We start from the raw sequence: 26,015 nt of genomic DNA on the forward strand, positions 1-26,015 counted from the left end.
GATTCAAAGTGCGTTTATCATCCTTCCCATTCACCCTCTCCGTTGTCCACAGCAACCCAAGGATATTTTCCTGCTTCATGACGTGGTGATTGCCACCATGTGAAGAAGGAGGGTTCTGCTCTGCCTCACACATCATCCACATGGCTGTCACAGCACTGGTGGTGACACGCAAGGTGGAAGGGGACTGGGACAACTTGTCTCAAAACTCATGTGGGCTGCAGGGCAGCAGTAGGAGCAGCCAGCTGGAACATTTTACATGTAGTAATTCACCCAAAAATGGGGTTTCAGCAGGACCAGAAGGAGCTGTAAGTTCAGGTTTCAGTCGTTTGGATGTATGTGAAAGTGTCAGCATAGTCCTGCTAGATGTTTCCAAGGTAAAACGTCTCATTTCAGAAGTGCTGGAGTATTTCACTAGACAGGCTTGAAACAAAACTCTTTTCCTATTTTCATAGGGCATTTTTATTTAAAGCCTGACCCAAAACGGGGGAATATGAGGCTAAGGAAAAACACTGGGTATCCCAAGGGAAAGGCTTCCTTTTGGGTCAAGGGGACAAACGACTCCAGAGAAACCTCTTGTGATGGTTCTGATCCCTGGCCTTGATGTCCAGCCCCAGTGACCTTGACTCAGACATAGGCTGAACATGGGCAGAAACAGTTGGTGGGGAGGATCAGCAGAATCAGGGCAAGCTGCAGGACTGTAGGGATGGTGAGGAGCAGCAAAGAGGGAGCCATGGGAAATGACATGGATGGGGGAGAGGAAAAGGTAAGGGCAGCATGTGGGGGATAGCAAAGGAGGAGAGGGAGAAGCAGATCTGCTTAGCTTTCAGTGGTGCAGGGATGGGAGAGGAAGAGACAAAGCCCAGAATAAGACAAACTGGGGCATGGGTTGGAAGAAGGGTTGGAAGCTTTGTCTTTGGGTGGGGGCTCTGGGGAAGGGACCCCAGGGTAAGGTCCATGAGGTTGAGCTTTGCTGAGGTTCAGGATAGGAGTTTAGTGCTGGGCAGGCTGCGGAGGGAGCAGAGCAGCCGGGCTGTGACCCAGAGCCTGGGAGCACAGTGGCCATGTCACAAGCAGGACCCACATGAGGTTGTCTCTTCCTATGGCTCAGCCTCTCCAAGTCCTCATACCTTCCAGGACACTGATGTAGGAGGGAGTGTCTTTCCCTTTGGCACATCTGGCTGCTTGTCCATCTTTCCTCCCACCACATTAGGAACATCCTGGCTTCATGCCTTATCCCAATGGCATCCCTTTCACAGCCTTGTGTCCCTTCACAGACTGTGCAGTGCTGTTCTTCTCACTGAGGCCAATGCTGACATCTATCAGTCAACCTTATCTCCGGATCCAACCTGGTGCCTTTTAGGTCCCCCCATCTCTTTCCAAACAGGTGGCTACGCATTAATGAGGCCTAGAGATAGTTAGAGAGTTATAAATATCTTCTGAGATGATGAATTTTAATCAGGAGCCTCTAATGAGCACAAGATGAAATCAGGAATGAGAATGATGGTCCCCCAATGGATCTTCATTAACAATTTAAATGACTGAGGTCTTAATTAAAGGGCTCAGGACTTAGCTGAGGGATTACAGATTGCCCAGGGGGGGGAGAAACCAAAGACTTCAAACCCCCTTTTGTACAGGAGGTAATGAGCTTTTAAATTAGATTTTTTAAAATATATATAAATAAATGAACAAGGCCTTGCTGTTTTCTATGGCTTCTTCACTCATTTCAACAATGCTTAGACCTTGAAATGTACAGCCTCAGCCTGGCAGCCCCCCTGTCACACGCAGGTCTGCTCACTGCTCCTGTCATCACCTCTGCTTAGCACTGACCCTTGGCATGGACAGCATGAGGGTCTCCATGTTCCCCTTAGGGAATCCCCCAGGGATTCCTGATCTCAGGGGGGATGTCTGCAGGGAGGCACTGAGATGGGTCCAATCTCCCACCAGATTTAAGGTTCTCCTCCCTTCCTTAGTTGTTCTGAAGTGGTTTTCCTAGAGAAAAGTGCATAGATGCTCTGCCTCCGGACAGCCTCCAGCCCTCCCTCCTAGGCAAGCACAGTGTCCTAGTCCTTCTTCCTGGGATGGAGTGACCCTCTTGTCTGCCACCAACACAACTCTGCCTCATCCAAGCAGCCCATTGTGCCCGTGGCTCTCCTGCATTACCTGGGTGTTAGGGTGACACCTAAAAGCTGGTGATGGAAATCAACCCCAGTGAGCTCGGCCTGAGACTGTTGGCTCCGTCAGACCCAGGGGACACAGGGAGGGAGGGGATTCTCCAGAGAGAAGAGAGCTCCAGAGGAGAGGAGGAGTTTCAGACCATTGGGCGAAGATGAGCGGTCAGACCTGATCCAGTGCTTTTCCCCAAGAAGGAGAGGGACAGACAGCAGTGGAGCCAGGCAGGGGGATGCTGTAGAGGGAGGAAGGGATGGATGGATGGATGGATGGATGGATGGATGGATGGATGGATGGATGGATGGATGGATGGGTGGATGGGTGGATGGGTGGAGGGATGAAAGGGCGGATGGATGGATGGAGGGATGGATGGAGGGAGGGAGGGATGGGTGAATGGGTGGGTGGATGGATGGGTGGATGGATGGATGGAGGGAGGGATGGATGAAAAGGCGGAGGGATGAATGGATGGATGGGTGGATGGATGGATGGATGGATGGATGGATGGATGGATGGATGGATGAAGGGATGGATGGAAGGGTGGAGGGATGGATGGATGGAGGGAGGGAAGGGTGAATGGGTGGATGGAGGGATGGATGGAAAGGTGGATGAATGGATGGAGGGATGGATGGAGGGAGGGAGGGAGGGAGGGATGGATGGATGGATGGATGGATGGATGGATGGATGGATGGATAAATGGATGGATGGATAAATGGATGGATGGATGGATGGATGGATGGATGGATGGATGGATGGATGGATGGATGATGGATGGATAGAAAGAGACACTCAGGGTGAACAGTCAAGGTGGAAATGGCTCCAAGACCTGTGTCTTGGACTGACTGCTGTGTCCAGTGAGGCTCAGGAGCAGGTCTTGTGCAAAGGGAAGGACCATTTCTGTGCCATGTTTCACAGAAGCTGTCCATAAGCATCTCCATTCCTGGTGGCTCCTGAATGTCTGCTGCTCCCAAAGCAAGAAGCTCAAGGAGGGCTACCTGCAGTAGTAGTTTGAGGAACCTGTGTGAAGAGCAAGCCATTTAAAACAGCAGAAACACTGGACCTGGATTTCCTGGCTATTTCTATATTCCTCCAAGGCCTGGAGAAACAGCCTCTGTGGGGATCCTCTGATGGTTAATAAGGTCTGAACATCCCCATGCAGCCTACAGGCATCCGTGAAGTCTTAGATCCTCCAACCTCCTCCCCAAAATCTCCCAGATGAAGCTGGGCAAGCTTTCAGAGGGCTGAAAGAGACACACAGAGGCACAAAGTGCTATCCCATGACCCGTGGTTCATTAGGAAACTTGGCTAAAATGGACGGATGCACTTGGAAACTGAAGTGTGAGCCCTTTCCAAAGGGGCTGGCCTGGCTGAGTGCAGCCTGCTCTGGAGTTAAGATAAAGGGCACTATAAAACCTCCAAAAGCCCCTGGATTGGTGTGCTGACTCTCACCCTGGGGTGCAGGTTGGACAAGTGTGTGGCTCCAGCTGGGACATAGGGCTGGGAGCTTTGAGCAGCCACAGCAGGGAGCACCCTCACCTCGGAGGGATCCAGACTGGGACCCCCCAGGCTCAGCCACCTCTGCACGGCTCCTGCAGGACCCAGGGGTGACACCAGATGAACAACACGTCCTGCATGGCTCCAGGTAGGAGGATGGAGGGAGGGATGCAGTAGGACTGAGCAGTGGCTCTGGCAGGGTCCTGCATGGAGTGGGGCTGGGTACCAACCTGAGTAGATCCTGCACAGGGGATCTGGCCCTGCATGAGAAACATGGGGATGCAAGGGAACTGCTGTGAGTCCTCTCTTCTTCACAACCTTTTGAGAGCTCAGCATGTGAAACACAGTACTAAAAACTGTGCTCATGTGTTTCTGCCCTTGATCTCTATCCCAAAGACACCACATCCCCAGCATTTTGGCTTGCTCAGCTGCAGGGATGCTGGAGGGTGACATTGGCTCCTCTGAGGAGCTGGGACCTGGAAGGGGATGCTGGGGTCAACACAGACCTGTCACCACCTTCTTCTGTAAATCAGCCCTTGCTCTTCTTAGAACAGTTTGGGTTAGAAGGGACCTCAAAGCTCATCCATTTCCAATCCCCTGCCATGGGCAGGGACCCCTTCCACTAGAGCAGCTTGCTCCAAGCCCCTGTGTCCAACCTGGCCTTGAACACTGCCAGGGATGGGGCAGCCACAGCTTCTCTGGGCACCCTGTGCCAGCGCCTCAGCACCCTCACAGGGAAGAACTTCTGCCTTATCTCCAACCTGAACTTCCCCTGTTTCAGTCTGAACCCATCACCCCTTGTCCTATCACTACAGTCCCTGATGAAGTGTCCCTCTCCGACATCCTTGTACCCCCCTTCAGATACTAGGAACTGAGCTCCAGAAATACCCCATCCTTTCAGATGTGATGCTGGTCCCCAGTGCAACTCCAGGTGCTGGGATACCTTGCAAGCCCCCAGCTGCTGCCCATGCTTGCCCTGCTGCAGAGCCCCATCCAGAGCAGTGCCTGTGGTGCTCCCACCCCATCGCCATCCCCACATCCCGAGGTGCGAGGGTGACTTCACCGGCTGCCGGGGGCTGGCTCCGGAGGGGCAGCAGCTGTGGGGCTGGCCGGGACTCGCACCGATCACTCTGTAACTTCTGACGGAGGCTGGGTTTGCTGAAACGTTCACTGGATCCTTTCCAGCCTGCTGGGGCCCATAAATCCGCCCGTGCAGAGCCTGCTCCCGCGCCTTCCCCTCGCTGAGCAGCGCTGGTATTTTTCTTGGAGGGTGAGACTGGTCACAACCCTCCTTCCAGCACCTGCTGCTCCACCTCGAGCCGCGGTCCTGAGCCGTGGCAGGGAATGGGTCTGAGGAGACAGTAAGGGCAGGACTCCCAGAACCATCCCCGATGGCTTCTTCTTGGACAGATGAGCCAGCAACAGCCATGGGATGCTGATTGTCCTGTTTGGTGTCGATGCCTGCGGTTATTCCCTGCTCACCGGGGGTCTGCTGTGGAGCACGGCTCCAGGGCAATCTGTGGGACTCTTCTCCCTCTCGCAGCACAGGGATCTCTCTGTGCCTGTCTGTGAACTGGAGCTCAGGAGACCTTATTGCTGGCACAGGGAGCTCCCAGATCGTAGAATCACAGAATCACAGAATAGTTTGGGTTGGAAAGGACCTTAAGCTCATCCAGTTCCAACCCCCTGCCATGGGCAGGGACACCTCACACTAAACCATGGCACCCAAGGCTCTGTCAAACGTGTCCTTGAACACTGCCAGGGATGGAGCATTCACAACCTCCCTGGGCAACCCATTCCAGTGCCTCACCACCCCCACAGGAAAGAACTCTTTCCTTATCTCCAACCTGAACTTGCCCTGTTTCAGTTTGAACCCATCACCCCTTGTCCTATCGCTCCAATCCCTGATGAAGAGCCCCTCTCCAGCATCCTTGTAGATCCCAAGAAACAATCTGGGATCTCCAACATGAAGGGTGTCTCCAGCATGGAGAGATGCAGCCAAGGATCAGCAGAGCTGGCTGGGAGTCACAGCAGGTGAGGAGGAGGGAGGAGGCTGGGCTGGGGCACGTCTTGATGCCCATCATTTATGGACGTGCCATCATTTAACATCTCTTACAGACCAGTCTCTGCAACATCCCAGCTGCTTTCCAGCCACTGATCCTTTACCATTACTTCATGCCCTGCTCCAGAGATCACCTTTGTGTGAGGAGCTGTGCTTTGGACCTCGTTGGGATGCACCAGAGAGGGCCATGGTGCCACTTAGAGATGCTTCATTGTGAGCAGCTCCTTCTTGCTCACCTCCTACATCAGTCCTTGTGTCCTCATTACCTGGACAGTTTCCCCTGTCTGTTATCAGCAATTTCCAGATCCCCTGTGGTCTCATTATCAAGTATGTGCGAGCCCCAAGTGATGTGGGATGCAGCACAGTTGGGTGAGGGATGCTGGGTGAGATCCGTGGCTCCTGTTGAAAGCCACTTGGGATGTGCAAAGGGAAATGTGTGCATGTAAAAGAGGGCACTGAGATGCACCTGGGCAGTGCATGGAAAGCTAACCCTGGAGAGCTCTTCGAGCACCAGATTCGAGTTACACGCCTCACTGTAATTAGCCTCTGGCTTCCCTTGCAGAATGAGCAGTTGTTTCTGTAATCTGCCACAGCAGAGTTATGGGCACGTGAGGCTGGCACAGGGGGGCTGTAAAACCAGACCTGCCTGACCCACTTGTCAAAAGGAAACCACCTGGCCGGAGAAAAAAGGATTTATTTGCTTCTCCCTTCACCTCGTTCTCAAAGGCAAAATGTTGGCTCCTTGTGGAGTTCCTGGACCTGCTGCTGCAAGAAGCAGCTATTTGTACCCTGTCCAGATCTACTCCCTGATGCTTCTATCCCAGCATCACCTTCCACACAGGTATCCCAAACCCCTGCGCTTTCTGGTTGCAGAAACATTCTGCACTTGCTCCCGGTAGCACAGGGACAAGTTAGGAGGGTTTTGCATCGGCTTCAAGCAGCAGTGTTCTCCAGGCCTGCTCTGCATAGAGATGGGTGCCTCTGCACTGGTTTGCCTAAGTGAACATCCCACGATTTCCCCAAATCCTTTTCATTCTCTTTGTTCCCAGGGATGTTTCACAGGAGGTGAACCTCCAGCTGTGCCCGGAGCATCTCCAGCAGCATGGTTTTTCTACTGACCATCATCTGCTGAAGATCATGCACCAGGAAAAGGTCTCGGACAATGGCCCCACCAAAGAAATACCTTGTTCTCCAGCCCTCTCCTCAAAGATGTCAGGTATCTTACGAGCAGATCAAGGACTTGGGATGTAACTTCACTCACATTTAGAAGCTCATTCTCTTGAGCTGCTGAATTTGTCCTGATTCAGCCAAATCTCTGGTCCTCCTGGAGCACTGCAGAGATGCTGAGACCTTCCAGCCCCTGCCACTTTCTGCCCGTATCTGTTTCCCCTGTATCTGACCCTATCAGTGCCAGCAGCACTGGGCCACTTTTTCTGTGTACCGGTTTGGATGCCCAGTGCATGACAGCATCTTGTCTCGTGGTAGATGACTCATATGGGACCTGCCCCAAGTCCCACGATGAGATTTTCAGCCACATTATTAGCTCGCAGCCTTGATGGATGGGCTTGTTAGCCCTTGGGTTACTCATGAAGCATCTTTCTTCTGCAGTTTCTGATTAAAAACATCTTTCTGTTTCATCTTTATAGGAAGTACAGCAGTTATTGCTGGGCTGCAGCTCCATTTAACCTCTTTGGCCTAAGTTAGCCAAAAATAACTAATCACAGCATATGGTCAGAAACCATATCTCCCAACCACCTCCTCTGGATGTGGGGTGTCACTGGGGGCAAACAACCCCTCTTGGCTGGGCACTGCCAGCACACTGGGGTGCTCTCTGCCTCCAGGGAGCTTTTGTGGTGCCTGCAGTGGTGACCCTGCTTGGTTTATGCAGGGGAGCTGGTTAGAGCAGCTGGACTGCAAAGAGAAGACTGGTATTCTAGGCTGGTGGCACCAGAGGTGACTCTTAGGAAGGGTCTCACATGCAGATTACACAGCTCTCCTGGTTGGAGAGGAGCAGAAATAAGCATGTCAGACCCTTGCCTAAGTAGGTCAAGCCTCAATTCTGACCCCTAAGTGAGAAGCTATGTGCTAGAGAGATGCTCCAGAAGGAGTGCAGCCCTTCCTGATCAAAAGAGCAAGCATCGGTCCCTGTGCCAAGTGCAGGAGGCTGTCTGCAGCTATGGTCAACCTCCTCATGGCTTGGTGGGCAGTGCTGAGACCAGGCAGCACAGCATGCTGCCCAGCCTGAGCCGAGCCCCTCACGTCACACACAGGACATGCAGGTGCCTGAACTTGCTCTAGAGCTGAGACCTCCCATTGGGTTTTGCCTGGTGCATCAGTGCAAGGTCTGCAGGAGAACAGCTTCATCCTGTGTTCAGCTCCACCTGGGTGACTGTGAGGACAAGGCAGGGGAGTGTGGGCAGCAAACTGAGGCTGGAAAAGTAGGGTTTGAAGGGGCTGGATTACAGCCTGCGCCCAGATCAGTGTTTCAGAGTGGCTCTAAGTGCTGCCTGGTGTTTGCTTCCCTCCTATCAACACTCCCAGATCCAAAGAAACAGCTGAAACCTCTGAAAACGGTGGACTTAGAAGTAAGAAAAAAAGAAAACAAAAAGTACCCCCCAGCCAATCCCCAAACTAAAGAGATCAAGAGAGCTTCCAGGGCTTCACCTTCCAAGAATCTGGGATTATTTTGGGGAAGGCAATTGGAGCAGGGAACCAAAAGGCAGCAGATAGCCCCTGCCTCTGATCCCATCAGCTGCGGGTGCCGTAAGGCCAGCACATCTCTTGGATCCAGTTGGGCAGATCCCAGGCTGTGGAAAGCCAAGACTCGGATTTATTTCTGCAGTTTCCCATTATCCTCATGTCCTGCTGGAACAGCACCAAAACACAGGGCTGGGAGTTTTGTAACACTGTTTTCTATAGCAGAGCGTGGAGCTTGCACAGGAGCCTGCATCCTAGTGCAGGCAAGGGGTTAGAGGAAGCCAAAGGGGTTTTGCTTCTCCTGCAACACCCCAGGCATTAAGATGTTGAGATCCAAGATAAACAGGAGCTCTCCCATGGTGTCACTGAGAGGTGAGAGAAGATGAGGATGCTGGCCCCCGAGGAGGGGATGCGTCCCAGTTCCATTGCTTGCTCCTAGGGAGTATGCCTGGATCACTCAGGGTGATTGGTACCTCTGTCCTGACCCTGGCTGCAAACTTTGCTCTTTGGGTCTGAAAGTTCCTCCTTCTCTCTCCAGAAATATTTTCCCAGCAGTGAGCCAGGATCTGGCCAAAGGCTATGAAATAAGGCAAATTGCCACCCATTGTGCCCACAGCTTAAAGATGCTGTAGGGAGAGATGCTAGAAGCATAACACTGGGGCAAATCAAGTCCCACCAGGATGTGAGCTAAAGGTTGAATGTGATCAAACCCTTAACGCTGTTGGTTTTCCTGTGAAACTACAGCATCATTTAGGGCAGGGACCGGTTTCTAGTGGGGGCACACATGGCAACTCTACAGAGCACTAAAATCACCTCAGTGATCAGGAAAAGCCCACGTTTGCTCTCCTGAAGTGTTTGCAGGTAGAGGAGCTGGGCAACAGCCACCCTCCAAGGGGATTTTGCATAGAATCATAGAACGGTTTGGGTTGGAAAGGAGCTTAAGATCATCCAGTTCCAACCCCTGCCATGGGCAGGGACACCTCAGACTGGACCATGTCACCCAAGGCTCTGAGAACCTGGTCTTTTTGCTTTTCTGCCAAGCAATTCTGTCCATTGTCAAGGGTTTCTTTTCCTGTGAAGGCTTTCTGAGCTAGCAATAAATAGCCACTGTGTGTTTCTGCATGTAGACCTCTTTAAGAACATGACACTGCTTCAGAGAAACAACGGGTTAAAAGCTGTTACCCCCTCACTTCAGCAAAGCATCCATATGAGGAGAAGGCATCCTGAGCCCCAGCAAGATGGATGACTCACCCCTGCCCAGAAGGACAAGCTGGCAGCTCTGACTCCAGACGGATGCTGTCTGGTACATGGGTTGCACAACCATGGGATCACAGAACGCTGCTTGGCAGCTTGGGCTGCGGGACTGCAAAACACGACGCTGTGACACTGCAGCGACTCACCCGAGCGCTGAGCTCATCTCGTGGTGTGCCAGGCTTTCCAAAAGCACCGAGGTGCCGACAACCAGGGGTTTAGCGAGCAATAATTTGGGAAAGTCCGTATTTCCTACTGGAACCGGGCAAGAATCAGCAGAGCTGGTGCAGGGCCTGGAGCACAAGTGTGATGGGGAAGGGCTGAGGGGGTTCAGCTGGAGAAGAGAAGGCTCAGGGGGGACCTGATGGCTCCCTACAACTGCCTGACAGGAGGATGGAGCCAGGAGGGGCTGGGCTCTGCTCCCAAGGAACAAGGGATGGGACAAGAGGAACTGGCCTCAAGCTGCACCAGGGCAGGTTTAGATGGAGCTGAGGAACAATTCCTTCCCCAGAGGGTGCTCAGGCATTGGAACAGGCTGCCCAGGGCAGGGCTGGAGTCACCGTCCCTGCAAGTGTTCACACACCCTCAGTGCCATGGGGCAGGGGTGGCCTTGGCAGTGCTGGGAACGGTTGGACTGGATGAGCTTAAAGCTCTTTTCCAACCTGGTTCATTCTATGGTTCTATAAGAAAAGCAGCTCCTGCGATGCCCCCAGCACTGAGGATGCCAAAGCGTGTGCAAGGTGCTGGCTGCAGGGAGGGCAAGGGAGGAACGAGGAGGGAGAAGGGATCATTTTTCACTTTCCAATCCATTTTCATCATTAAAGCACCTGTGTGAGCGCACATCAGCCCCCTCTGCGGTGGGGAGCAGGGGCAGAGCGTGCTGGGTGGCTGCGCCGGCTCCTATCGCCAGGCAGGGCTGTCCTGATCTCATGCGGTCAGAAGTAATCCCACACAGTTATTATGAACAAGCACTGTTTTCCTTGGAAATAAAGGGCCCTCTTTCAAAATATCCCATTTTTATGAAATATTGTTTTTCTGCCGCCAAGTTTGATTGGGATCTTTTCCAAAAAATTATGATTTTTTTTTTTGTATTATTTTTTTATAACCTGAAACTCTCCCAGAAAACTCCATCGGAGAGAATGGAAAGAGCGCGTGTGTCCTTCCCTGGGCATTTCCTCGCTGCAGGGAGATGGTGGAAGAGGGAAGACTTCTCCTGTGGCTCCATCTCCCAGCAGAGGAGAGCGTGAAGCTTCGTGCTCAAGCATGCAATAAACAGCCAGTAATGCTGTGAGAAAGTGGTGGAAATACACACGGGGAAAGCAGAACCCATCAGAATCAAAGCATCAGCACCCACATACAGGAACTGGATTAGGAATATTTCCCAGGAAAGGAAAGTAGGAAAACCTCTTTTTTCCCGGCTACCTTCTCCTAATCATGGAGGGGTGTTGTTAAACAAGACAGCTTTTCCAACCACATGGCGATGGCCACGGTGCTGTCATTAAACTGCTTCAAATGGCACATTTGCAGGCTGGGCTTTACGGCTCCTTGACTGGCCACTGTGAAGTTTTCTACAGCACTTTCACGTGCGCGCTTGTCCTTGGCATCTCATGCCAATGAAGGAGGCTCAGTGCTGGTGCTTTCCACCCCAGCACTGCAAGTGGGAACATCAGAGGGTTGTCTTTCCTGCGCAAAGCCCCTAAGGCAGCCAGGTAATTAATTCTCTGCTTTTGAGGAGAGCTTAGTCTGGCAAAGAGTTCAAGGCAGGAGCATTAGGAGAGATCAGCTTCTGCTGAACCCCAGGAGAGATAGATGCGCTTCCCCCTGGGGCCTGCTCAGCTGGGAGGCAGCTAGTGAAAGCAAAGCAGGCTTCCCAACAGGAATCACATCCCGAGTCGTTATTGTCAGACACTTGAGCATCAGCCAAGGACATGCAGTGAGCGTGTCCCGGTGTGAGCCCTGCTGGTTTTACCATCCTGCTGCTGCACCATGCACTAGGTTGCTGCCTGCCCTGGGCTCTGTGGGGTTGACCCAGCTCTGCCTGACACCTCACAGACCTTGGTGCCATCCAGCAACGAGCAGAAAACCAACACAATGAGGAGGTACCTCATTGCATCCCAGGGTACCAGTGTTACATTCTCTCCCTATCCAGCACCCAGCGTGTTGGCATTTCACTGTGATTTGTGCTGTTTCCATGTGGGGCACCCCCCGGGGCACGGTCAGCTCTGGCTACTCAGGGACCTGAAGGCTTTTCTGAGTGCTCTTACAAACCAGACAGGTTGCTGCAGCAGTGGTGTTCACCCTCTCCTGTCCTCAGGTGTCGAGGGGAGGCTGGGGTGTTGTTTCTGCCCTCTCTCATTGTAGCGGTGGTCACCCAGAGGGAGCAGGGTAACAGCTTTCTCCACATGCTGGGCTCGGTGACCTGCAGGTCCCTGTGAGGTGATTTGATGAAAGAAAAACACACATTTTGCCAAGCCTTTTTGTGCTGTTTGCTCTTCATTGACAAGTACCGACTGTGCCCCAGCCAGCTCCCCTGTGCTGGTGGGCTCGCTGATGGCAGCAGGTCACTGTTGGAGATGCTCCTGCACGCTGAGAGCAACAGCTTTGAGTTCATGGCCTCTGTGCAGATCCCGATGTTGCTCCCAGGTCAACAGTTAGGTCACCAGGCTGGGCTTGCCTTGCTGGCACACCATTCCCTTCATGTCCCCATGCCAAGACATGAGGAGCAGCCCTCTGCAGACCTTGCATCTGGGGTTAGGTGCCTCCTGCGTGATCCTGATGTCCAGGCTCGGCCTTTCAGTGGGTACACACATCAGGGGTTGCCATGGTCCAATGCAACAACGCAGAACATCACCCCGGGGACCAATGCAAGCCTCCAAGGGGTGGCACATCCTCCCTCCGTGCTGCTTCTCCCCTCTGTCCCTTCCTTTGCCCCATCCTGCTGAGCCCAAAGAGCAGAAAATGACTCCGCTGCAGGGAGTGGGGGGGGGATCCCATCCCCCCCGAAGCTGCTGCTGTGTGTGTGAGTGTTTTATTGTTTGCCTGTTGAGGTGTGAATGAAGTAATGGGCTTTCTCCGTCACGTCATCCGTCTGGGGCTGACAGCTTTGCTTAGACACATTGTGCTGTTCTGTATAAACCCTGTCACCTTGCCATCTCCAAACAGACAGCTTCCTCTGGGAAACTGTAATCAAGCCCTCCCGAGCACTCAGCTCGCACTGTCCGCGGCTCATAAATCACAGCGGCTTTCCCGGAAAATCAGGAGAGGAGACGGAGGCACCGACACGCACGGACCCGGCCGCGGGGTCCCCGCCACGGGGCCGAGGGCTTTCTGGGGAGGAGGGAAGCTTTGGCGGCTGAAGGCACTGGGCTGGGGTGCAAGGAGCTCTGTGAAGTGAGGAAATGTGTCTGCTGCACCAGCCCGGGGCTTGGCTTGGAGGTGCCACAGCATCCTTGATGGGCCTGAGGTTGGAGGAGCCTGTTTTGGGAGCCTCTGCTGGTCTACTGGCAGTGGGGATGCTTGCTGAGGGTCATTTATGGTCTCCGTGGTCAGCTATTAGGTGGGTGATGCCTTTCCTTCATGGGAATGGAGCAGCTCTGCTCTGGAGCCAGGCTGAGAGAGCTGGGCTGGGGCAGCCTGGAGAAGAGAAGGCTCCTGAAGGGAAGACCTGAGAGCAGCTCCAGTGCCTGAAGGGGCTGCAGGAAAGCTGGAGAGGGGCTTGGGACAAGGGATGTAGGGACAGGCCAAGGGGAATGGCTTTAACCTGCCCGGGGGGAGACTGAGATGAGCTCTTAGGCAGAAGCTCTTCCCTGTGAGGGTGCTGAGGCGCTGGCACAGGGTGCCCAGAGAAGCTGTGGCTGCCCCATCCCTGGCAGTGTTCAAGGCCAGGCTGGACACAGGGGCTTGGAGCAAGCTGCTCCAGTGGAAGGGGTCCCTGCCCGTGGCAGGGGTTGGAAGCAAATGAGCTTTGAGGTCCCTTTCAACCCAAACCAGGCTGGGATTCTATGATTCCATGGTGGTGACAGGTCTCCTCTGACACCAAGTCGCTGCCTCACGTTGCCAGAGAGGGATCATGAGTGTGTCTGGATTGCTGCTCCTCAGTGCTTGGCCATCTCAGGGTGGTGCTGGATTCCCCTCAAGATCCTATACTGGAACAAGCATCCCCTGTGAAGTGCAATAGGAAACAGCACCCGGCCTGCAAGGACCAGCAGTCAAGGTTCTGCTTCTCCATGTCTCGTACTCCAGTTTGAAAGTGCTCATTTCATGCATCACCCTGGGCCCCTGCAAACCTCTGCCTGGGGCCCATGGGTGCTCCCCTGAGCTGGGCCATCAGCACATCAGCAGCATAAGCTTCTCAGCATGGGGCTTTTCCCCATCCCCTCCAGTAACTGCTGCATCAGGGAACAGGCAACTGCTCCCATTAACAACCTGTGAACCATGTGGGACCAGCGTGTCCTGACCAGCCCTGGCTGGGGAGAGGTGGCTGAGGATTTTGCCCTCTTGAGCTCTCACTTCTCCCAGGACTCTTCAGCTGGAAAAAGGTAACCTGCTGGTTTTATCCAGTTTTCATGCGGTGGGAGCAGAAGCAGGGTGGGAATGACCAGTTCAGCACAGGCTGGAGAAGGTCTGTCTACCTTCCGAAGGGAACAGACTCCTCACTTCCCGACAGACCTCTGTTGCCATCAGAGAGATCAATTTTGGAGGGCAACAAGGCTTTATGGACCAAAGTCCTCATGTCATCCCCCGTTCTCCCTGGAGTCCATCACCAGGCTATCAAGCCTCCCCTTGCCTGAGCCTAAACCTGTGGCTGAGGTGCTAAGCTCCAGAAAACAGGTCAGGAGCTGCCTGTTTTGCAGCTCTGCCTGCAAAGGAGATGAAGACAAGCTGCTGGTCCAGAACAGTTGTTGGGAAGGCATATATCTGAGCTGTGATGATGGAGTGTTAAACACCAGTCAAAGAGGAAAGGGCGCAGGGGCCGAGTCGGAGCTCTCTGAAATACAAGAGGAGTTTATGTCTCTTCTAGAGCCCGCAGCATTAGGCTGATGTTGAGCTGGAGCACGGTGCATTAACCTGGGATTAGGAGAAGAGCAAGCATCACCCACCCGGCTATGTCATCGCTCGGTGTGATGGATACCTGAAGGCTTTGCTGTCACAGCCCTGGAGGATGGACCAGCGCAACCGGTGTGTGTGTGGGGAAGGTGCTGGTAGGGAAAGGCAGCGAGCCCGGTCCCCGAATCCCCATCCCAATTCAGGAAACCATCAGCATTAACTGCAGTCCTAATTAGGGGAATAAACTTAGCAAAGAATTCAAACATAAATTTGCTCTTGCTGATTTCAGGCTTCGCACACGTTCACCAAGCGGACGGGCTCCCCCAGGACCCCATACTGAGCTCTGCACTGTCTCTGATTTATAAGGTCCTCTTGGACATGCTAAATATAGTATTAAGTGTAATAAATGTAGATCACTTTCCTAAATATTCTGTGATTTATGCCCAGGCTCCTTCCCCTGAGAGCTGGGCTCATAAATCCTCTGTGCAGAGCTGTCGCAGGGGGCACATTTCCTCAGGCGGTTGGAGAGTTAATAGGAGGGAAGGGAGAACCAAGTGTGAAAGGGAAGAGGGGAGAAAAGCCAACACGGGGAGGGCCAGAGAGAAAGTGAAGTGAGCTGTGGGGAAGGAAGGAGGGCTCCCATCACCCTACTTTAGGTCCATGTGGTACTCCTATGTTGGGCAGTGGGATGCTGTGATGCTCCTGTCAGGAAGGGGCTGTGGTTGTCTCATCCATGCCAGGCAATGCGGCCCTAAAGGAGTCGTTGGGAAGGGTCCTAAAGCTCTGGCACTGCTCTGTGGGTCGAAAGCTGCTGCTGTGGTTTGCAGGTTTGCTTGGCTGACCAGCTTCCTGTGCTGGCTTAAGACTGGTCACATCCTACCAAGCACAGGCTGCTCTTGGCTTCCCTTCTCTGTGCAGCATCCACCATGAAGATTAAACAGGGAAAACACTGGCACGTGGGAAGGGTTTTACCTACATCCAGCAGAGCACAGCCTGGGGAATGGGTATTCCTTGGGACGCCCAGGGCAGCTCTCTACCCCTTCCCTGGGGACCACATCAGTACCACACCATGATGCCCTCTGCTCAGATGGGGCAGCTCTTAGAACCCTGCAGTGGCGTTGGCCCCACCCCTGAGCACCTCTTTTTCCTCCTCTTAGGTGTGATTCCTCCCCTTTTATTCCTCCATCCTCCTCTGGCAAGATCCAGACTCCTGCCCACTAGCTCATCTTTCAACCAAGCCCTCACACACCTTCACTCTTCTCCCTGCTGACCACCTCTGCTCACTGCTTTTGCAGTGCCCATCTTTCATACCCATCACGGAGCCACACCATCTCATCACCTTTGCCTCTCCTTCCCATGGGACCATAGAAGCATTGAATGGTTTGGGTTGGAAGGGACCTTGAAGCTCATCCAGTTCCAACCCCTGCCACAGGCAGGGACCCCTTCCACTAGAGCAGCTTGCTCCAAGCCCCTGTGTCCAACCTGGCCTTGAACATTGCTATAGATGGGGCAGCCACAGCTTCTCTGGGCACCCTGTGCCAGCGCCTCAGCACCCTCACAGGGAAGAGCTTCTTCCTTATCTCCAGCCTGAACTTCCCCTGTTTCAGTCTGAACCCATCACCCTTGTCCTGTCCCTACAATCCCTGGTGAAGAGTCCCTCTCTAGCATCTCTGAAGCTCTTGCTGCAGCTCTAGCACTGTCTGGACAGCAGAGAGACCAGCACCTAAAACTGTGTGTCCCCTGAAGAAGCAAGACCACCCTTGCAGCTATTTCCCACTCCATCCAACGAGAAAGTTACCTAGGAAGAGGTGTGATATCCATTGGGAAAGCAATGCTGCAGGCCAGGAAGGGCTACAAGTTCAGAGAGGGAACCTCTGGGACAAACTGGAAGGGGACCCAAAGGGAGGAGAAAGGGAAGAAAGGAGGGAGAAGTGAAACAAAAAAGCTGCAGATTGACATCAGTGTGCCCTGCCGAGAAAGGCTCGTTTGTGATCCTGGAGCGTGCTTCCCGAGGAGGACAAGGGGTGATTTATCTGCAGGAACAAGAGATGGGTCAGGCAGGGAGAGATGTGAAACACAGATCTGGTCAGAGAAAACGGTCCTGCCAGCCCGTGGCACAACAAGGGAGCTGTTGTGGGAGCAAGGACACAGCAGTCCTGTTTTGGGGAGACGATGGCACCAGCTTCCCTCCTTGGTACACGCAAGGATAATCCCAGCGTGCCGCTTCGCTGCTACTCAGCCACAGCCAAAGCAGCGGGGCTGGAGTGGGGCACGAGGCCAGCTCTGTAATGACTGTGCTCTGCATTACGGATTTCCAGTAAAAATCCATCATGATTAACGCGCCGAATTTGTCACAGCCTAGGCTTTTCATGACAAAAAACATGACTTTTTGGGTTTTCTCACAACAAGTCATGTTCTTTGTAATCTAATAAGCGCTGCTCCCCCCCAGTCCTTTACAAACTCAGCTCTGTGTGGTTCCCGGGTCGTCACAGATGGGAAAATGACCAGAGCTGTGAAACACTTTCATGCCATTTGTCAAGTTTTATTAAATGGCTTGGAATATTTTTATTACCAACCAAGGGTTTCTCAGTGGGGCTGGGGACCCCGCACGGGCCCTCCCCCATCGATAGGGTTTTTGTGTGCTCTTTGTGACTCTTTTCCCCGACGTTTTGCCCCAACAAACAGGGAGCCTTAATGAGAATCGGAGATGTCAAACAGCGGAAACCTAGAGGAGCATGTGTGTTCAGTTGCTCGAGGTATTCCAGCGCAGAAACATGGACCCAAAATGACAGCACATGAGGTACAAAACCCCATTATCCCCTATAGAGAGGATTTGTTCCCATTGGTGTCAGCAGGGCTGTAAGGAGCTCCCACAGATGGGGATGGGACACGCAGGTCACATCAGTCGCATGGCACATCTTCTGCCCTCCATCCCTGGCCATCTCTTCCCTGTGCTGTGACACTTCATAGAACCACATGGTTTGGGTTGGAAGGGACCTTAAAGCTCACCAGTTCCAACCCTAGGGAAACCTTCCCATGCTGATTTACCCCATAAATTTTGGCATAGTAAGTTCTGCAGTGCTTTGCAGGCTGGGGACTCTGTGAGATTAACTCTGAAATCAATAACCACTAACCCTAAACCCAGGGTTAAACCAGGTTGTTATAAACTATAAAACCAGGGTTAAACCTTAAAGCCCTAAAGCCCATAAACCAGGGTCTATAATGTAATGTCTCCTAAGTCCCTAGGGCCAGGAGTATGATTTGGATAAAACAAAGTTATGCACAGTGCCTGTGGAAGTGAGCAGGCTGCTTCTCGTCGGATGCTGCACCATGTGCTGTGGGAGCTACGTGATGGGATTACTTATCCAGAATCAGCATTTTCCTGTTTGTAAGCCTCAAAGCAATCATGACTGTGCAGTGTGCATTCCCCTTACCCTTTAGTAATGCACCCTGCAGCCTAACCTGTGAATAAGGGAGAAATACCTGAATTTGATGGAAGTCTCTGTGGGTTGGAAGAGAATTTATGGCACCAGATGCAGTATAATGCTGGGGTCTGCAGACCAGTTTGGTCAGGAGGAGAAACCAGTAAGGGAAGTCAGGCCGATCTCTTAGCACAGTGTGATTTTCCATATTACAGGTGTCTGTCTCCCATTCCACGTATATAAAGAGGATCCAGGCAAAGCTGGGGAATGGGCTTCTTCCAGGAATGGTTGCAGGTAGGTGGATGGGGAAGGAAAAGCCCAAGTCCTTTGTTAGGGTTTTTATTCAGAGTCTTGGGTTGTTTCCTGGCTTGAGGATGATGCTGTGGAGTTCACAGAGTTACAGACCTGGGACACCAAATCCCCTTGAAGCCATGCTCAGTCTCCCTTCCTGCTACCCACAGAGGTGGTGGATCTCTGAGAGGTCAGTGAATTGGGCTGCATTTTACTGCACTTTACTCTTCTGCCTTAGACACTGCTTCCACTGAGCTGCAGATTGCCTGGATCTGCCCCTAACAAACTTCCTTGCATTTGTAGGGCTTTGCTGCGTGGTTTCATTTGCACATTAATGTTATTTCTTTCTGTCTTTATTCCCAAGCACTCTCAGCTCTCTGCAGCTTCCCCTGCGCTATTTAGTGCTGGCAGTGCGTCAGGATCTCTCCACTTTATCTTCTGAGAATAGTAGCTTCTCTCTCCAGATACGGCTGTGTCTAATTTGCCTGTTTCCCTTCTCACCCATTTAATTTGCTTCTAATCTTACGAGCAGTTTCAGGGATGCTGCTCAGACCACTTGGGCCCTTCTGTTGTCTTTTACGATACGATAGATTAGCACATGGCCAGGCTTCCCTTACAGAAGCCTGGGGATATTTAGCCTGCTTCACTGCCAGCATCCGCTGGCACAAGCAGAAAAGCAACCCAAGCTCCAAGCAGGGTGCTACAGCTCATGCATTTCCCTTTGCCACTTTGCAAGCATCACTTTTAGGATCTGCCCCATCGGCCACCTATGCTTTGGAAAGTGATGCTGAAATGCACGACTACAGCAAGCGGCCTCTCGCCTCACTGAGTGCAGCTCCTGACAGACATTCAGCTTCTCGTGGGTTGATGCTGGTGCATGGGGCATCATTGCTCCCTCAGCCTCACACCTTTTGCCATGTAAGGTTGCAGGCTTTTTAACCTTTCTTTTTTAAGCTCCTGTGCCATCCTCAGGAGTAGCACTGGAATACATGAGGTTATTCCTGAAGGATGTGAGCTTTGCCATCTGCTTTGGGGAGGCAAAGGTGTTTTCTTGGAAAGCTGGAAGCTGTCTAAAGGGGCTGCGTGCAAGAGAAACAAGAAATGTCCTGGACTGGGACAATGATGCCTGGGGAAAATGTCTTGCTGGAAGCACAGGATCCCAGCAGGGATGGTGGAACTGGGCTGAGGGGCTCCAGACCAACCTGCCACCACCAGCAGGATGACTTCCAGCTCTAGCCTGGGCTACCCATGGCTTTGTCCAGCTGAGTCTTGGACAAACCCATCCTGAACCTCTCTCAGGCCCTGTCCCAAGGCATGGGAAGAAGAGGTTCCCAATGTCCTGCCTGCACCTTCCAACACCCCAATATGTCACCACTGCCCCGGTACCATCAGCTTGGCTCTGAGCTCTCTGTAACTGCTCTCCAAGTACCTGCTGCTGCTGCTGTGTTTCACTGCAGGGTGTCTCTGCCGTACAGTGCCTGCTCAGAGCTCAGAGAAGATGCCCGGGCACCAGCCCTCAGGGACCGGCTCTCAGGGACCCCACAGCTGCCACTTGTGTGAGCAGAGGTGGTTTGTGCTGACTTCTCATTTTGTTGTTTAGTAAATCAGGACCTTGGAAATCGGCATGGTTTCTTGTGCGAGCCTCGCTGACGGCCGAGGTTATCACAACAGCTATAAATCCCCTGCGATTCTGGATGGGAAATCTCATTATTTCTCCTCTCTCCTCCCCTCCCTGGGCCATGAGACCTGGCAGAGCCACGGGAGAGAGGAGTTGATTCAACCCAGCCCCGGCTAAAGTGATCAACTGTGAATCATCATCTCCTGGAGACCCTCTCCTTCGCTGAGCCTTGACTCCTGGGAAGCTGTGCTTGAGCAGGCACTGCTCCAAGGCTGAAGCAGAGTGATGTGGACACCTCCTGCCCTGCCAAGACAGATGCCATGGAAGAGAGGTGGAAACCGTCTCCTTTTGTGCCCTCCTGCACTCTCAGTGGGGACACAAAATAGCCAGGAGAGAAGGTAGACAATGATGGTGGACAACCACCATGAGCAGGTCTTCTGGGACTTCTAAGATTGTAAATGGTCTTCAGACAGCCAGGTTATGAGGACGAACATTCACAAACAAAGACAGACCCAGAGGGCATTCCTCTCCTCTCTCCTGCTGTCTTCCCATCTCTCTCTGCCTCCTGGGAGGGTCTCCACACCACTTTACCCAATGGGTCCCACTCAACTGCCACATGCACCCCTTCTCCTGCACCTTTGGTGCTGTCATAAAGAGATGCACCAGAGACTTGCAGTTGGCATGTGGGAAGGGCATAGATATCCCAGCCTGGTTTGGGTTGGAAGGGACCTTAAAGCTCCTCCAGCTCCAGCCCCTGCCACGGGCAGGGACCCCTTCCACTAGAGCAGCTTGCTCCAAGCCCCTGTGTCCAACCTGGCCTTGAACACTGCCAGGGATGGGGCAGCCACAGCTTCTCTGGGCACCCTGTGCCAGCGCCTCAGCACCCTCACAGGGAAGAGCTTCTGCCTAAGAGCTCATCTCAGTCTCCCCTCTGGCAGGTTAAAGCCATTCCCCTTGGCCTGTCCCTACATCTTTCTCCCTGCCCACAGCTCAAGGGAATCAGATGGTTTATGACCTTCCCTTGCACTTGGCAGCCCTCTGGGTGTCCCTGTAAGTCCTTCTTAGCTTGTAAAAGCAGCTGCACCGCAGTGCGTTGGTGAGTCCCACAGCAAGATATCACCTTTTCATCACTGCCACCCCAGCAGACAGTGAGATGGAGTCAACCAGGTTGTGTGGGTATCCCCAGGCCAACACCTTCTCCTCTCCTGTTCACTCCATTGAACCATCCTCCCGCCTGGTCTCCCTGGTGCACTCCACTGCTGCTCCCCAAAGTCCTTCTGCCCCTCTGCTCCCCCATATCCCATGGGACATGACATGACATGACCGCAGGGGAAGGCTGCTCTGGAGGACGGCACCCTGCTGGCTCATGTGATGGCTTTATAATATACTCCAGATTCCCCTCCATTCCCATCCCTGCTGTGTCCAATTGTTTCCCTCTTTTTTGGGTTCTTTTTGTTTTGATTGCTGCTGAGCACAGATCTTTGTGTGCCCATTTCTGTTGGTGCACAGTCATTTCTTTCTTACGTTCCTACACAAGTCTTGGATGCATCATAGGGGCCAAGTGACTTACAGCTCTTCAGTGTGCTAATTTCTTCCACCACCTTCTGACACCACTGCTGCTCGTTGTATAACCTGAAATGAGCAGACCCAGGGTATTTTTCTCCCCAGCATCCTCTGTGGTCCTGAAGAAAACACTCAGCTTCCCACTGCTACTTTTTGCCATCACCCTCTGTTTCTCTCCCAGGCTTCCAGCTACTGGCAAACATCAGATTTTACGCCTTTTCATGTCTTTTTTATGTCTTTTTATTGCTTATTTTTATACCTTTTTTATTTTATAACATTGTTTGCCATTCGCTCTGATGAAATCCCATCCTAATTCCCTTGTTAGGTAATCCCTGGCATGCTTAACGCTTGCTTCTATTGCCTGCGCTAAGGCTGGATTTCCTCTTCCTGAAGTACCCCGTTCAGCTCAAACACATGATGAAACCCTGTCATTTCAGCAAATGCTGTTGATTTTCTTTCCCACATGGGCCTTTCTGCTTTTCCTCCTAGGTTATGCAACCTTCAAAGCCTCATTGATGGCCACGTATATGGCTTCCATATCAAAGCTATGGCCTTCAATGAATTTGCCTTTAGGGCCCTTTAAATGAACTCTCCTGATTTATTTATTTTGAAGTAAGTTCCCACTTTCTAACACTGAGCAGCTTCCAGCAGCTCTGGAGACAGCACTTCCCCAAGTGCCTCTGGCTCATTGCTTTGTGAGCACTGGAAGTTAATAGCTCGCCACTGGCAGCTTCTTGAAGCAAAACCTCCACTTCAGAGTGGGGCAGAAATGGCAAAGTATCTGTTAACCCCCCCCAGATAAATAACCCACGCAGCAGTTGTGACTGTGTGCATCACTGTCTGGCTCAGAACAGTCACCCCTGCCTGAGCTTCAACCCAAGTTGCTCACACTGCAGTTGCAGTTATTCATGGGAGAAACGTCAGTTTTGATAGCAGTCACTACAGTCAGATTTGAGGGGGACAGGAGCTTTAATTACAACTCAAAGTAGTTTTGTCAGATGGGTTGTGGACTCCTTGACTCTAAAGCAAAGGCAAGAGAATGAGGCTCGAAGCAGCAGGCGTTCCCCCAGATGCTGCAGGTTCCCCAACTTGTCATACCAGGATAAACTTGCAAGTACAATTATCCACATGCCTGTGTCTTAAAAGCATCCCTGTGCTATGGTGAGAAACTAAGCACACTTCCCTGGCCCATCCCCTTGTGCTGCCCAGATGCTGCAGGGCTCGCGCTGAGGGTTTGCAGTGATGCATCCCCAGCTCCCACGATGCATCCCAGATCCCGCATAGCACGGGCTGTGCCTCCCAGACCAGCAAGGCAACTTCTCCCCCTCGAGAGCTCTCTGCATTTATAAACAGCAGCTTCATCCCCGTGTCCCCACAGAGGCAACACGGCTCCCGCTGCCCTCAGCCCCCAAATAGCTCCTGGACGCTGTACCGTGGACCGCTGAGCCCGGCGCAGGCAGCTCCCTGCCAGCTCCAGCCGGGAGCCAGCATTCCTCAACCGGCAAGCCTCTGGCCCGATGAAAAGCCCCAATTCAGCTGCCTGTGTGCCGAGTACCTGACACCTTCCCCAGCACAAAGAGGGCTTTCTGCCTCCCGCACCCGGCTGCTGTAGGAAGCGGTGGGCACAGCGAGCTGCCTCTTGCGGAGAGGGGTCACCGAGCCACATCCTGCACACACCCCGAACAAAACCTGCTTGTCTGGAGAGGGGTGGCAGAGAACACGGCCTGGGGCAGGTGGCTGCCAGCCGGGCTCGTGGCTCCAGGTCTGCCAAGCTTCGGGATGGAATGGCTTTCCCAGGTCTCCAAGCATTCCTCAGCTCAATGGGATGGCGAGGCTCGGAGCGCAGGGGTTTCAGGACCAGTGCTGTGGCTTGGCTCCTGTCTCTGAGCTGGGTGACCATGGGTGACCAGTGTCCCTGCACACGAGCCTGGAGCTGGGATGGAGTGCGTGGTCACCGGTGGGCCGGACGGGGTATGGTGATGCACAGGCTTGGCTGGGAGGTGCAGGGTAATCTCAGAACTGAAACGGGGTTTGTGATGGATGGAGGGCAACTCAGTTAGGGAGGTATTCACTGGGGAAGCACTGGCGAGGCTGTCAGTCTTCATGTTATCTTCTTTGCTCTTCCTGCTGCCCAGGAGAGCCAAAATTGGAAGTGGTCCACAAAGGCTCCCTCCCCTTCCAGTGCCTGAATGTGGCTGCAGTGTGTGACACAGACCCTGCAGGACATAAATTACTCAGCTCAGAGACCCTAGTTTTCATCCAGGGACTGTCAGATGTGATGTACATGAGACATCCACGAGGAGAGGACCAGATCTCAGGTCTCCCATCCTGCAGTGGCGAGCCAAAGCCTCCAGCCTGCATCCAGGCCCCCATCCCCAGCTTCCCTGTCCATCCCAAAGGGAACCCAGACTTGTAAACCTATCTCTCGATCCAAACACCTAAAGTCAGGCTGTGCAGTGCAGAGCATTGCAGCAAACCCCCCTTCTTGGATCCAGTCCTTTGAAACTCAGGGTGCGTGTTGGCTTCAGCCAGCTTTGGTTCAGGCCCTGTGGTCACCCCAAGGGCAAATCATCCCAGGTCTGGTGTCCCACAAGTCCCCAGGCGCTGCCCAGAGAGGCTCAGCCCATTACAGGAGACCAAGGAGATACTGGATACGTTTGCATTCCTCCTGAATGCAAGTCAGATGTGAAGGAAAATGTCACAGTTCAGGCAGATTGGCCAAAAAACCAAACCCAAGATTGCGCTCAGCAAGACGTGCAAACCCTTTCCTGTCTCCCCTCATCATCATTCTGCTTTTATTGCTCTCATAAACTCTCTCACAGAAAGCACACGTGGTTTTAAAAACCCCAGATCCATTCTTGGTTATTGCCCATGCTTCCAAAACAACATCTGAGCACTTTGCAAGGGAAGCAAGAAATCCCTGTGGGGGTCTCATGAAGGAATAAAAGGCTGAAGATGCTTGTGGATATCATTGGATACTGTGCCCAGATCTGTGCAATTCTTGCCTGTTTGTCTAAGCAGGAAGCCAGCACAGGTCACACATCTCAAGGCCACGTCTACCTCCAACAGCAGTGCTGCATGCAGTCCTTTCAGAAAGGAGTGGAAAAGCCTTGCTCCACCTGTACATAACAGCTGGGAAGAGCAGACTAAATCAGGCTCCAAAGCCTCCTCTGTTGAATGCACTGAAGTCCCTGGGCTGCAAGCTCTCGAGCAGTGGTTGCATCAGTGGCTTTGTGGAGGCTGCAGGGTAAGGCTGGTGAGTAGTGGTGTTCTATGGCTCTATGATGGTGCAGAAATGGCCTTGTGAATAGAAAGCCTTGCAGTGGTCACAGCACAGGGCAGGTCCCTCCACTAATGCAGCCCCCGACAGCAGTGCAGCTGCTCTGGAGGTTGCTAGGCCTGATCCTGGCATTCCCATGCGATCAGCAGGCACTTCTGGGGAGAGGATGCTGTCAGGACCATCGGGGGAGATGCTTGGAAGCATCCTAAGGACTCAGTGGGATGTGCTTGGGGAAGTGGCAGCAGACATCTCTCCACCTCCCTCCTTTCCTTTCACATCGAAGCATCTCCCCCCGACCCCTTTTTCCTTCTCTTTCTTCTGCTTGGAGCTCCCCTCTGCACGCCACCGGGGCAGGGATGCTATAAACAGGATATGGGCTCTCTGGAAATCTGCAAGCAGGAGTGGCCGAAGGTATTTAATAGTATCCCTGCAGTAAACAGGGATAAAGGGGGATCAGCTGTATGGAGCAGGGAGTAAGTATCAGATGGAGCTGATCTGCCATGCCGGCTCTTCACTGAAACAGGAAACAAATATTTGTTTTGGCTTTTGCCAAAAGAAAGATTTCTTTTAAAATGTGTTAATATTAGAAGTAAAAATGAAGCTTTTAGACATGTAAAGTGGCCACATTCACTGCAGTTTTATTTACTATATAAAGGTTAACATTGGTCTGTTTATCCTATGGACGAGATTTCCAGCAAATTACAAGAAGGGTCATGTAACAGTCAGCTCCTGCTTGCCTGAGACTATTTGCCAGAGCCAAATCCCTGAAGCCTGTGGAGCTGGAGAAGAGAGAAGGGATATTTAGAAGGACTCAGAATGGGAGAAAAGGAATAACAGAGCTTTAAGTTGCTTTGAGTTCACTCACTGCGGAGGCGGAGGCTGGGCTCACGCTGGTGCTGGGGTGGTGAGAGGCAGAGATGCTGTGTTGGACCCCCCAGCACAGTCAAGTTGGAGGAAGGCTAAAGAAAACCCATCACCAGTGCAAGCAAGCTGCTTTCCTGCTAACCCCAAAGAGCCAGTTTAAAGCCTGGATCAGGAGATTTTATCCCTTGGCCAATGCTTCCTGCCTAGTTTTACTATGATTACTCTGCTAGAGATATGGTCTATAGAGAAACATCCAGTCTG

At 52.7% G+C, this 26,015-nt stretch overlaps 1 long non-coding RNA gene across 1 annotated transcript; it reads left to right on the forward strand.

Moving 5' to 3' along the window:
- The first annotated feature begins 3,666 nt into the window (after positions 1-3,666).
- On the forward strand, positions 3,667-7,359 carry LOC133267607 (uncharacterized). Its single transcript, XR_009742811.1, has 2 exons — positions 3,667-3,808; positions 6,772-7,359. It is a non-coding gene; the product is annotated as an uncharacterized LOC133267607 (long non-coding RNA).
- Positions 7,360-26,015: the final 18,656 nt, after the last annotated feature.

The sequence above is a fragment of the Pezoporus flaviventris genome, unplaced genomic scaffold (genome assembly GCF_033815535.1).
Source record: "Pezoporus flaviventris isolate CSIRO_AGI_PZ_B2104156 unplaced genomic scaffold, CSIRO_AGI_Pfla_v1 ptg000009l, whole genome shotgun sequence".
Classification (NCBI taxonomy): domain Eukaryota; kingdom Metazoa; phylum Chordata; class Aves; order Psittaciformes; family Psittacidae; genus Pezoporus; species Pezoporus flaviventris.